The sequence below is a fragment of the Penaeus monodon genome, chromosome 5 (genome assembly GCF_015228065.2).
Source record: "Penaeus monodon isolate SGIC_2016 chromosome 5, NSTDA_Pmon_1, whole genome shotgun sequence".
Taxonomy (NCBI): Eukaryota; Metazoa; Arthropoda; class Malacostraca; order Decapoda; family Penaeidae; genus Penaeus; species Penaeus monodon.
In genome coordinates, this window is record NC_051390.1 from 27,735,396 (window position 1) to 27,748,097 (window position 12,702).

Consider the following 12,702-nt stretch of genomic DNA (forward strand, 5'->3'; position numbering starts at 1 on the left):
CGCAGGACCTATGCGCTACCGACTGAACAGTGCCTGCTTGACCCTAGCCACATATGACCAGCCGATTGACTTGACCGGGCCTTGATCAAGCCACCCATCTAACCAGAATAAAGGACAAAAGAGGTGTGTTGCTAGCTGCAGGGTGCAGCGTGCAGCATCGCTCAACCTCCAGGACTCCTGTCTCCTGGTAATACGGGATGCCACGCACGGCAAAGACACGTGGGAGAGTTCTCCCTGGTCCAAGATGGAATGAACCAAGGGTGGGTGGACCATCCCCTTTCTTAGGCCTTGGTGCACCAGGAAGCCATTTTGTCTCATCCCTCACTGGTGACCCTTCCAGTATGGGTAGCCCTCTGGTCCGGCTCACCAGATCATTGGAACCTCAAGCCCCCCCACCGCGGCAAGGCGGCTTCCGTTAGGGGGGAAACATGGGAAAATTCTCCCTGGTTCAAAATGGAATGAACCATGGGTGGCTGCACCATCCCCTCTCATAGGTCTTGGTGCACCAGGAGGCCATTTTGTCTCATCCCTCACTGGTGAACCCTCTAGTATGGGTAGGCCTCTGGTATGGCTCACCAGATCATTGGGATCTCAAGCCCCCTCATCGCAGCAAGGCGGCTCCCATTAGGGGTGTTCCAGGCATATTGTGGCAATCCTTTCATCCAGGAAGCTGCAGAGGAGGTGCGTGAGGTGTGCCTGCTGCAATTGCGTTAATTTCTATATGAGACCATCATGCCAGACCTTGACAGAAGCCTTGCTGACATCTCATAAAATAATGTTAATCTGGCGCTAGTTATCGAGACCGAGAGCGATTTCCTCGTGTGTGTTGCCTACTGTTTTGTTTGTTGCTTTTCAGGTATGTGATAAGTTTGCATGTTATTAGCCTGTCTTACAGTTTCCTGGGAACTTTCAGCAATGAGATATGGCAGTAATTCGCCACCTCACGTTGATTTCCTGACTTTGGAATGAAAGTGATGGTGGCATATATAATATTGTTGGTTAAATATCCTGTAGCCTATGCTGCATTAAAGATATGGCATAGCCTGCAGATCATTGTGGGTATCAGATGTTGAATGATTTGTTTATGTTGCTTGTTTTCTGGAAGAACTGTGTTTCTGTGTTGATGTAGGTAGTGTGGTTGAATCAGACGTTCTATGCAGGGGAGATCTGGAAATTGTTGCCAGAATTCCCTGTGGAGAAGCTTGATCTCCTCTACCAAAACAACCATTGTCCATGTGTTTTGTACAGGTACGTGGTTGTTTGTTTGACCCCATAAATATTTGAAGGAGCTCTTGGGGTCTTTCGTGTTTTGACATAGTCTCTATGTTAATAGATGTTTATTCATTACTTTAATTTTGTGTATTATTTGCATCTGGACTTCTCTGTACTGTGTATGGACACTAGTTGTGCGTCCCAGCCCTGTGTTAGTGAGAGGTCATGTAAGTGCCTGTATTGTATTTTAAGCAATTTCAGACGATGTGAGGAATAGTTGTGTTGGGGATGTTCACATGCTTGGCCGTTTGTATGACTATACCACCGTTTAAAATGGGTGCTTATTGTGTGCGTGGGTTGCCCCTTGAGATCAGTTACATGTTTCTACAAGTACTTGTTTAAAGCCTTCCCAGTTTTCATGTTTTAAGGATTTTCGGGGCTGTGTTTGTTAAGGTGGTCGAAGGTGGTCGCTAGATGTGTTATCGTCTGTTGTTATGTTGTGGTCAGGTGTTGTTGCTGTGTTATAGGCAATGTATGCTGGTGTATGTGGACCGAGGTGTGTAAGTATGCTCTGTTGTGTGTATGAGGTAAGGTCACTGCCTACATTGTTAGTATGACTGTTGCCAAGCGTTAAAGTCTTCCATAATGTATATTTGTTTGTTAAGGCTCACGAGCTGCAAGATGTCAGGTTCTGGTATATAAATTCTAAATGGTGGTTATGAAGAGATTGCCAGTATGATGAATCCTTGTGTGTACATTTCGAATGTGAGTTTTTTGACTTGTTGAAAGAATAGCCTGTGGCTTGTGTAGATTTTAGGTGGATAAGCTTTATTGAGTATTATTTCTTTTTCATTCTGTCCAGTATAATACATTGTGTTGTATGATTGTGAAGCGTCAGTGTGGTGTATTATGTATCATGTGTGTGTTACCTGTTATTTGTGTTGAATCTTCTGTGAGATGTCTGATGGTTATTTTGCGTATATTGTTGTATTGTTCTATCAGAGTATTTTTTTGTGTATGTTACCTTTCAAGAGGTGTACATGAAGGGTTTGAGTCTGACCATATTGTAATGTTCGGCTTTGACCATCAGCCACTTGATTTGGTTCTTTTTTCATTATTATTTCGAGCCCAATTTCCTCTCTGCCAGAATATGATTATTTTTGTGGACTTTCAGCAAATAGTCAAATATCATAGAATTTGAGGTCGATGAAAGTACCATCCATAAGGCGATCCGGGGATCAGGGGAGGTGGGATGGTCCTCCCTGGGGAGATCCTGTTGTGCCTGTGTTTGTTTATGCACCTTGGGTCTTACAGAGATGTTAAGTTTGGGAGCTGTCACAGGTATGTTTGAGAGATCTGGGAGGCTCATATCTAGCTGAGTCTTCAGGGCCATGTCTCACCTGTTGTAGGGTATTTTTGGGTATTTTGCAGAGAGCTGTACTTTTTTTTTTTTTTTTTTTTTTTTTTTTTGGTAGGGCTTCTCTGGTATGGTGCCTGAAACTCTTTTCAGGGGCAGTGAGATTATGTAGATGGGCGTGCAGAAGTACTTCGATAATTTTTTTTGTAGAGATCATTTGGAAGGCCCAGGTGAATGACTGGTTCTGCTTTAGTGACATTTTTTTTATGTCCCGGCTTACTTGGTTAACGAAGGGCTTCCAGGCGTTTGTGGTTGCCTGCACCTTCTCCAGTGCTGCCTTTTGCGCTATGACTCTAAGAGGCCTGGCTACTTTCTCTTTTTCTTCAGAGGCCTTGACGGCCTCTTTTCGCACAGAGCAGCTATTAGTAAAGGTGCAGTGGTCACCACCACAGTTGATGCACTTTTAGTTGATTTTACAGTCTCGGTAGTTGTGAGTGCCAGAGACACTCAGAACATCTTTCCTCTATTTCTTTGCATTGCCTTTAAGATGGACATAGCCTAAGAGGCGTGAACTCGATCTGCCATGGGGCTACAAATAGGTTGAAAAGGTAAATACCATTTTCCTTGATATTGTTGGCGGACTGGGGGTCTGACAATCTTACCTTCATGAAGTAAATTGTCTTCATAACATACACGTGTTCAACTGAGGTGTCTGAGGCAGCTACCATGATCTCATCGGCAATGGTTGACTTGGACTCGTTGACCAAATGTCTGGTCAAGCTTATCAAATATCAGGGTGAGCTTGACCTCCATGTCTAAAGGGAGCGCGGGAGTGAACCCCAAATTTATCAGTATGGCCAGGTCTTCTTCGTGAACCTTATAGTATTGAAGTACCCTGATTCTGGCATCAAAGAGTGCCTTGGGTAGGGCGTCCCGGCGGCTAGGGCTGGGGCCACCACGGGCAATGATCATAATCTTAACCATCTTAAGGTGATATAGATGATATAGACAGTATAAGAGGTGGTATGAAGGATGGTACAAGTGTGAGATGAGAAAGGGGAAAATGTAAGGAAAATCCTGTACCACCCCCTTGTGACAGCCTGGCTGCGTTCTCCAGCACACTAGAGGACTGGATTTTTTGTGTAGGGCTATTCTCTTGCTGCCAATCCCTGCTTAAAAGGGGCAGCAGGTAGAAGCGCACCACTAGATGAATAAAAAAAAAAAACAGGGGGCTTATGTAGGTCCAGATGGTCACAAGAAAGTCAAGGAGTTTAGGAGGAGAAAAAAACAACAAAAGGTCACCTCAGACTGCTGGGTCTCATTATTCCCTGTAAAAAATAGGGCTCCGGGTCTGAGGAGAGGTAGTATTCCCGTTCCATCGTCAATATGGCAAGGGAAATAACCACTGGGGGTAGCAGCAAGGCAATTCTTTGAAAACACAGTAAATTTACTGTACATTTACGTTAGACCAGGGTTGACAATGACACTTTGGTATTTTCACTTGTTATTATTGCACTCTCTGTGGTCCAGATCCCAAAGCTCAAGTAATTGCTACACCACTTCTATCCTTATAACTACCTGTCTCTAAGCTCAGTACGCAGGCACGCATGCATACACACATACGCTTATCACCTGGCCTTTCTACCATTTCCGCGTATTTGTGTACCCTTCTTAAGTTTCTTGATCCTTGGAATTCGTAGCGGTAAATGACCTACAGGGAAGGCATGCAGCTGATTAGAACAGTGATTAGAACAATATAAATTAATTAAGAAAGAAAATGTTTTAATTTACCATTTGTTATTGTTTATGTTGCCATAATTTCAGAAATATCTGTGCGTTTGTATGTGAGTGTGAGTGTGGTGTGTGTGTGTGTGTGTGTGTGTGTGTGTGTGTGTGTGTGTGTGTGTGTGTGTGTGTGTGTGTGTGTGTGTGTGTGTGTGCGTGTGCGTGCGTGCGTGCGTGCGTGTGTGCGTGCGTGTGTGCGTGCGCGCGTGCGTGTTTCCCGCCTCCCATCCCTGTACAATTATTAGTAGACACTGAAAATACAATTATTATTTTATTTCAACAAGGTAGTTTATGATTTCTAATGAGAACATACGTCAGGCGGGACAATAGAAGGCCTCCCAACGATTGTCCGCGAAGGAAAAAGGAAAATGAAAGGGAAAGATTAGAGTGGGAAAAAGTTACTCTTTATCAAAGGGAGGAAAACTACAATGAAGGAAGTAGAAGAAGAAAAGGAATCTGGATGATATCTGTATTAATTGGCAGACAAAGTAGAAAGTGTAATCTTGAGCAAAAAGACAGAGCTCTCAAACAAAAGATAGACAGTCAAATACGAAATCAAACGAAATAAAACCAAAAAGCTGTAGCAAGAGGAAGGGAAAGGAAATCATAAGTAGAAAATGACTTGGAGAAGGAGACTCATTCTCCCGGATTTCTCAAGAAGGAAGCAATCCTGCTGGAAGTGCTGCAGGCACTTTATTGTTTCGACATTTTCTCGAACTTTAAATACTCACGCCTCTGCTTTTCGCCCTGCTTTACTCCTACTTGCTTGCCTTTTTCACTTATCAGTATGCCTGAACATTACTGTTTCCCTACATGACTTCACAAGTATGAGGGCCCCAATGTGCTTGCTTTAGTTAATTTGCGTGGTTAGATCTTCTCATTCGTCTGCATGTCGGCATGTTAACCGCCTTAATTCACCATCATATTTTTGCCTTGAGGAAAATGATCCTGCTAATCCCCGGAATTAGCAGAAATTTAATATGTGAAGGCACAGGCATGGATAAATAAATAAGTTCAAACACTAGAAACAGGCAAACAACTACAATGAGACATTCAGAAATAAAAATAAGAAAAAAAGAGTGAAAACATATAACTTCCCATCCTACTGCTCTTCCTCCTCCCCTTCTTCTTCCTCTTCCTCTCTCTCTCTCTCTCTCTCTCTCTCTCTCTCTCTCTCTCTCTCTCTCTCTCTCTCTCTCTCTCTCTTCTCTCTCTCTCTCTCTCTCTCTCTCCTTGTTGCTGCTATCTACCCGACGAGAATACCTACAAAGGGATCTTAGAAGCTATTCACTTTTTCCAATTGCGGCAGGCGGTGAATGGCCCGAGCAAGCTTATTGGATGATTCCTCGGCATCGGCTCTGATTGTGGTCTGCCGATATTGCCTGAGACGTTCGATTGGGCGCCGACTCGTCTTGTGTGGTTCATGGTCGTTTTGGTGGTTCGTGCGGGGTGGGGGTCGTCTCTGATACGGTTTCTTCTCCTTCCTCTTTAGCCTGACGTCTTTTTATGAGGTGGGGATCTTAGCGACGGAAAGGGATGAGTAGAAGGAAGAGGTATGGAATCGTTCTAAAGCCTGATATTTATTTATGAGTGTCAATCTTTTCCTGTCATCCAATAGTAGCTCGGTTGGTGTTAGATCGTATAGAAAGCTACTTCAAAGTCAAACACAAAATACCCAAATTTGTTTGCTCATGTGCACACTCAAAGACACACACACACACACAAAACACACACACACACACACACACACACACACACACACACACACACACACACACACACACACACACACACACACACACACACACATACACATACACATACACATACACATACACACACACACACACACACACACACACACACACACACACACACACACATGTGTATATATATATATTTTATATATATATATATATATATATATATATATATATATATATATATATATATATATATATATATATATATAATATATAATATATAATATAATATATATATATATGTATATATTTTTGTATATATATATATATATAATATATATATTATAATATATATATATTATATAAAATATATATATAATTATAATGTTATATTTTTGTTATTATATATATTATATATATATATATAAAATTATATATATAAATTATAATTTTATATATAATTATTACGGGGGCTTGGGTGAATTACGTTCTTTAAAAGTTTTATAATGGAAAAATTTGTGCAGCAAAATTTTTTTTTTATTGATCATATTTTAGTTCACAGCCTGGAAAAAAAAGAAACTATATTCATTAGTTTTCTTACCCGCTCCCAGTGGTACAGCTACGACAACCTTTCAAAGGTATTATTATAATACATACAAAAACCGGGCATCATCAAGAGATTTTTTAATTCGTTAATCCTGTCGAGAGGCTAGGGGCAGTTTCAGTTTATTGGGGCAAAATTTCTTTAACAAAGCATTCGGGGGATATGCAAGATTTGCCAGATTCTGCTGAACTTACGGTAAAAAAGAAGAGTTCCGAGAAAGCGCGTCCTGCTTTTTCGTCTCCGGAAAAGGCATGTTCTTAATGGCACTAACTTTATCAGGAAGTGTACTTAATCCTTATCCTAATATTAACCCCTAGACTTTTTATGCTAGAAAGCAAATAACATTTACTTGGCCCGGGGGTTTAACCCGTGCTCGCAAAAAGCCCCAAAAACTTTCATCAATGAAAAAGATATCAAAAAATGTCTGACTATGTAAAACCCAAATTTGTCAAAATAAAATTAACTTTGCTTAGACCAAAATTTTCCCTTTCGCATCAGTCTAATAAAAAGTACGCACGCCGTACTAAACCGAATGGTAATTTTCTAAACTGCAAAAGGCCATACTTCTGTGTTGAAAACCGGTGTACTCTTCCCCTTATCACTAAAAGGAATTTGCCAGTTCCCCTTTAAAAGAGTCAATTTCCGTAAAGTATGATCTCCCCGAAACTCCCAACCTTCTTCCTGGTCGCATCGCTTCAGCGAAAAGAGGCTTATGTCTTGAAGACCAAATCTACACAAAACGCCATGAGTTGTGGGCCTTTTCACCATACTACAAGTGAACAATAAGCAGAGGTTGACGGTTAAAATACTCCAATTCCCCTAAACCCTTTCCACTTTCTCGTCAAAAGCATTACGTAAATGATAGGGAAAGGTAAGGCTTTAAATAAGGGGAACATCTGTAGTCAATGATACTAAACTACTGTACTGGTTACCCGGTTTATCGACATACGTCAAGAAATCACGTTTAATGGTTTAGCTCTGAGGTTTGTTCATTTGAGAGATTCAGAGTTAAAATAAAATTTCGTATTTACCAGGCCTCGAGTCGGGTATTCACTCGCCATTACTTCTTATCTATGGGATTAGGAGCATTTTTACCACGCAAGTTTGGGCACCCTGAGAGTGAGAAATGTCTTTTTCGCGTCTTTCATATTTCTTCAGCTGTTCAAGATAAAGTTTTATTTCCCCTTTTATTTTTAATTCAAGTTACACCTTTTCATGCTTGCGTACAACAAAATGGGGCCCCTTTCCACTGAACATTTTAGTTTTTATGCGAGGTTGGCAACACACAATACTTCATCCCCTTCTTTTAATGTTCGAGCTCTAGTTTTCCTGCGAAGAAACGTCTTGTACATTCTGCTATTCACTTCTGCATGGCGATGCTTTGACCCGATTTTTCTAATCTAGATCTCAGTTCTAAAAATATTGATGGTACTTTTAACCTCCCCAAAATACATCTTTGGTCCAAAAATTATGCAGAATTGTAAGGGCCACGTACCTTACGGCCGTACAGCAACTCAAACGGACAAAAATTTTTCGTATCGTGGGGAAATCTCGCGATACGAAAACAAGACGGTGGATGTAACACCCCAGTCAATGGTCGTTCGCTGCAGAGCTTTTTCAACATAGCTTTTAGTACTGCGTGAAACCGTTCGACGGTACCATTACAACACCGTGATACGGACTGGTGTAAAATCTTTAGTAAAAGAGTCATTTTGATCACTCCCATCAAATCAAATTTAAATTTTGTGTACCACGATCAGAAAGATCTCTTTCGCTTTCCCTCCCGAGCAAAAAGGGTTAAAACGCTTCAGCAACAGTTACCGATCGATATTTCTCAGGGGAAAACTGCCTCGAAATCTGGGGGCCATGTCAATCAAGGTCAAATACTTGGGGCCTCGGCTCGGGGGCGGGAATCGCCCGACGATATCAATCGCTATGGGGAAAAAACGGCTCGCTTATGACTGGCATCTGAACCAGGGGCCCCTTTCTGTTTTTGCCCTTAGGGAGGGTTTTTTCTGGCAAGCGACAAGAGCGACAGTAGCTTTTTGTCTTCCCTGCTCCTGGCCAAAAAAATTATGGAATCCTTTTCTGCAGTCTTTCGATGAGAAATTACCCGCCAAAGGGAAATTGTGGCCATAGACAAAATTTTTGAAAAAAATTTTTGGGGGACAACCAGTTTTTTTCTCTCCGTTTCGTGTTCGTGTTGCTCTTTCCGCAAAAACGGAAATCAACCCCTTTACTCGTTCGAATTTTACCCCTACACTTTTAACAGTTACAATAGCTTTTTTCTTTTCCTTAGAAAAGAATGTGTTCTAGAGAAAGGGCAGGAGGACTGAGCATCCTGAATCTTGCTTAGAGACTTCTAAAAATTTTAAGCTGGGACAATTAGTTTGTCAGGACCCCATTTTCCTTCCTTTGGCGGCCCGCGTCGCAACAGCATTAATTTTTGCTCCTCTGAGGATTTCGGCTGCTTTCGTGTTGGAATGTTCACGCTCGACGCCTTGCCCCCGGCACCCTACCCATGAGGACACCGTGAACTTTTTCGGGGCCCACACGTCAACCCCCATTTTTAGGGAATTTACTTCCAAAAACAGACAACGTGCGGGGGGAAATTCGCGCCGTCCCTCAGGGAGTCAACAGCGCAACCCCCTTTCCTCGTTCCCAGGGGGGCACAACATTCCTTCACTAAACCCGACGAGCAACCTGAATCAAAAGTACATTTACTGGCTTTCCATTTAAGGGTCCATCACAAATAAAACCGTGATTTAATTTACATTAGCCTTAAATGCAGCATTTAATTTTTTAGAAATCTTGGGTTTCCGAATTTTAAATTCGGGGGGAAGAAGGACGTATGTGACCCACTTTAGAACATGGGGACAAAACCATCCTTAAAGGGGAAAAATTCGTACTTTTTTATAAGCAGATTCGTTTTTAACGGGGTTTTATGACCCTTTTACCACTCTATGGGGGCAACGATACCTATTGCTGCTTAGCCATTTCCACTGTACTTGCGAAATTCGTTCTTTAGAAATGCGAAGGTCAAAGGGCAATTACTCAAAAGCTGGCGCTTATCAAAAGTCAAACAACGATTGTATTCCCCTTTTGACCCTACCATGTTAAAACCCTGCTAAATACTGGTCTTCTCGATTAACTAACGTAAGTCTCAGTTTCAACCAAATTTGCTTTCTTTTAACTTTTTACGGTACAGTCAGCGTCAAAGTTTTAACTACTTAATTTTTAAAACGTCGTCGGCAAACTTACGTGAACCAAAGGGAAATATGGTAACATTAAAATTTCCCTCCTTGCAAAGGACTAATTTCCAAATCTACGCAAAAATCATCATATATCATTACCATCAGTGAAAAGAGGCATTTTTAATTTAGGGGAAAACACGATGTCATTTAGTGAAAGTTTTTTTCGGGTCTCCGCGAGCAAGGGCCCCGTGGGGACCTGCTTCTCGCCTTTGTTCGCTTCATATTCGCGCTGTCTTTCCCCCTCCTGAACTTCTAACTCTCGGTTTTCGATCTCGCTCCTTTTATCCTCCTCTCGTTCTCTTTTCTTTTCTTCTTTTTCATTTGTTTTTTTGTATCAACTTTCCCCCTTTTAAAACTAAAACTTTATGCCCGGGAGAAAGACGCTTCCTTAGCACACTTAACTGTTCTACTAAGTTCCGACATGATTATAAATAAAAAAGTTCAACTAAGTGAATTAATTTGTAAACAAGAGATAACGTGTTATCACGCTATCAAAATTACGAATCAACGATTTTAAAACAAATCGTAGAAAATGACAAAAAATAAGCACCAACTTGAATTAAGTTCCGTTTCAAACTGACTTGATGCGAGTGAAACATGGCTGAAAGGGCTTTGGTGACCGAACTGCCGTCCGAACGGGTGGAGGTGAACCAAATGAACCTTCCCTCATACGCAACCCAAACACAACAAAACCCCCACAATAAAGTATGAAACCCTATATATATATAATTAATATTATATATTATTATATATATAATAAATATATATATATATTATATAATATTAAAATAAAATTTGGGGTATATATATATATATTATAATATATTATATATATAATATTTATTTCATTATATATAATTATATATAAATTTTATATATATATATATAAATTATTAAAAATTTCATAATATAAATTTATATACTATTATTTGTATATGTATATACATTTGTTATGTATATTTTTCCATTATAAATTTAACTGGACTAATTCATCAAGCCCCCCTAATAATTATATAATTTTTATTATATTATAACATATATATTATATATATATATATTAATTATATATATATATACTTATTTTTTTAATATATTTTAATTTTTATATATATTAAAAATATTATAATTTTAATATAAAATATAGAAGTAGATGATAGATAATAGATGATAGATGATATCATATATATATTTTTTATATACATATATTTTATTATGTATAGCATTTGTTATGTATATATTTTTGTAGTTGCTGTTGTGAACTGCATTATATGGTATCTTACGCGAGAAGGGGGTTCAAAATGAGTATGAAATACAAATTCTAAATACAATGTTTTTTAAAAACTGATTTAGTCAAAAAAAAAATATATATATACATTATACTTTTTCATTATGAACTTTAATGAACGCAATTCACTGAAGCCCCCAAAAAAAATATATATATTCCCTACGCCAGTGGGTTTTTTGTCTCTGTGCGAAACATGTGTTAACATAAAAGGATGACCGGGGCAAACATGACGCAACTGGCTGTGACGGGGGAACAAGCCAAGAGAGAGGCATTGGGTGCTGCTCCTGTGAAGACCTCTTGTGTGCCCTTGTGAACCTGATATACTTTGTGTTGCCCTGTTTTTAGCTGTATCGTGCAGTGTGAACATGCTGGTTTCCCCCTGTATTGGTGCCTATAAAAAAGTGTATGGGTAATAACTTGTGTAAAAAAAGGGAAAGACTGTCATTTTGTTTTTTATTCGGCCCGGGCCTCGCCACATGGCGTTGCCCTCCTGGTGTCCTGGGACGCTGTGGTGCTGGGTGCCTCTTGGAGCTTTTCAGTGTTCACGACCTTGTGGATAGCACGCCGTCTGCCTAGCCCTGCCTTGTGTTGGGGGGCAGAGAGCGAGGCGGCCGGCGTAACAAATGGGGTCAGGAGGGGGATTTGTGATATTTGATCAGTGAGACGTGCCGATTTATCATTCGTCCAAAGATAGCGGCAGCCATGAGAGAGAGGAGGCTAAACTGAGGCAGGCACGAGTGAGGTGAAGCCGAGTCAGAGGGACCTGATCATTGCCATACTGCCGGTATAGGGAAGAAATGGCAAAAAGGGCAGAAGAGCAGGCACAGAGGGCACGCGAGCAGCGCACCATCTCGTCCGAATGCAGGAAAGGGAAAGGCAGGGGAAACAGTTCCTGCCAATTTGTTGAGGTGCTACAGAACAGTCCCTTGCATCTGTGAAGGTGGAAACTCAGCAGTACACCAAAAAGGCCCCTGCAACAGCGTGAAGAGTGAACTGATGGAGGAGGTGCAGACTCTGAAGGGCGAGGTTCAGGGCCTGAGGAGGAAGTGAAGGGGGAAGGCGGCGACACGAGGTATTAATGTTGCAAGCAGAGAAGGCAGACGAGGTTCTAGCAACAGATGCCAAGTGTCAGATTTACTGGGTCTGCCTGGGGTCCGGGGCGGGGAAACCCCCCGGGGCCCCTCGCAGCGCCCGCGTCGGAGCCAGTGGTCGCTGCAGAAGGCTGGGGCCCCATGGGAACCGCTCCCTTGGGTTTATAGGTGGCGGCAAACTCGGACCCGGTCAACCTGCCTCATTGCCTCCCTCACCCCCTCCTCCCCCTGGGCGTTTTAGTTCACGGAACGCTTTTCTCCACCCCGCAGCACTTCGGCCTCCAGACATTCTGTGAGGCGTAACCCCAGCTGAGTACGACGGGAAGGTGGCCTGGAGGCATTGTCCCCCAAATTTGAAATGTTTGGCATCTAGCCAGGCCTGGAGCCAGGAAGAGAAGGCCCTGCAGCTGG